Here is a 2,098-nt window from a genome sequence, read left to right as displayed (position 1 = left end):
TTCATGTTTTTTACCTCCATTTTTTACACATTTAAAAAAATATCCAAACAGTTTTAAACTAGTGTATCATGCAGTGTTCAAAATAGCTACTGATAATATTGTTTATTTGCATATTATGTTGCAGAACAATGACTAGGAACTCTTATTTCAAATTATTGATCATTTTAACAGCTTTACTATCCATTTTGTAGAAACATTAGCATTTTCTAAATATTTCTGACTTTTTCTCAAGTATTCTTTAACCATTACCACATTCAGGGTTGCCACTTAGTTGAGAAAATGAAATTCCCTGACCTTTTCCTGACTAAACCATACTTTTCACTGATCAATACTACCACATTCTTCGGCCTCCTCATTTCCCACAGCCCATGATCCACCTTTTTATATTTATTTTGTTTCAGATATTACAAACTTTCATCAACATAAAAACATAATTGATTCAACACATTTAATTTATGTTAATACAAAATATGTTTGGAAATACTTATAAATACTGCTTGAAGACTGCCATCGCCAATGAGCATTTTAAAACGTAAACCCAGAATTTCATTTTTCTCTGACTTTTCTGAAATGACAATCATCAAGATTTCCCTGACAATTCAATGACCTTGAAAAAAAATCATTTTCCCTGACTTTTCAACATTAAGTGGCAACCCTGACATTACATTGGGCAATGCAAACAAGTTGATACAAACAGAAAACTCCCATTATAATAGTTCTTCTTTTTAGCATCACAGTCTGTCATAATTGGTGAAACTTTCTGCAAAAACAAGTTTAATTAGAAACACTGCAGTGCCATGAAGCAAGGAAGTTTGAAGAAAACATTTTTCTACTTTAGTAATTATAATTCAGAGTTATTAAACTTGGCTTAGTGACCATATGCAAAGACCCCAAGACATGTGTGAAATTACAACACAATAGCCCCCAAGTGTTATAAAGGCAGAAAATTGTCCTATGTTTTAACACAATTTTCTGAGTTAAACAAGAGCTGTCCGTAAGACAGCCAAGCTCGACTATTCGAAATATTGTCCCAGAAGCAGGAAAATATTACCCAAAATGTTAAATATCAAAACAGTTTTTAAGTTCAAAAGGGGACATAATTTGACCAAAGTGCATATCAGAGTTAAGGGACTTGACGCTAACAACTAGTTTTATAATCCCGAAGAAACATGTTAAGTTTCAATTCCATATCTGCATTAGTTTTGGAGATAGTAACTTGCATTTAAAACTTTAACCAGAATTTTTTAAGTCCAAAAGGGAGGATAATTTGCCAAAATACATGTTACACTTATCGGACTTGATCCAGTAAGCTTGGTAATTGATCTAGAAAATGAAAAAAATAAGTTTTAAATCTATATGCCTTTAAGTAATAGCTGTATGTACTTGCATGCAAACTTTAACCAGAATTATCTAAGTCCAAAAGGGGGCATAATTTGGCCAAAATGAAGGTCAGAGTTATGGGACTTGATACTACCAACTAGTTTTATAACCCCGAGGACACATGTGAAGTTTCAATTCAATATCTGCATTAGTTTTGGAGATAGTAACTTGCATGTAAAACTTTAACCAGGATTTTCTAAGTCCAAAAGGGGCATAATTTGCCCAAAATACATGTCAGAGTTATGGAACTTGACCCAGTGAGGTTGGTAATTGATCTAGAAAAAGAATAAATAAGTTTCAAAGCTATACGCCTTTAAATGATAGCTGTATATACCTGCATGCAGATAGGTGTATATACCTACATGCAAAAACTTGACCAAGGTGTGACACCAACGCCAACGCGAGGGTGAGTAGAACAGCTAGACTATTCGAATAGTCAAGCTTAAAATGCACACTTTTGTTAAAATATGAGTTAGACTTCTAGGACCTGAACCTGTGACTATGTTAACTGACCCTTAAGACATGTGTGAAGTTTGAACCCATTGAGATAGTTATCATTATGAGTAATTTTAATCAAATTTATGAGTTAAAAAGGGGCATAACTTTGAAAATATTGCTGACAGAGTAATCTCCCTTGTCATATGTCTACACATTGTCACTCTAAGCAAGTATTCCATTTAAGTTTAATATCTTTGATCTAGTATTCAAGATATTTGAC

This window comes from Mercenaria mercenaria, chromosome 2 (assembly GCF_021730395.1).
Source record: "Mercenaria mercenaria strain notata chromosome 2, MADL_Memer_1, whole genome shotgun sequence".
NCBI classification, from domain to species: Eukaryota; Metazoa; Mollusca; class Bivalvia; order Venerida; family Veneridae; genus Mercenaria; species Mercenaria mercenaria.
Note: the sequence above shows the minus strand (reverse complement) of the source record.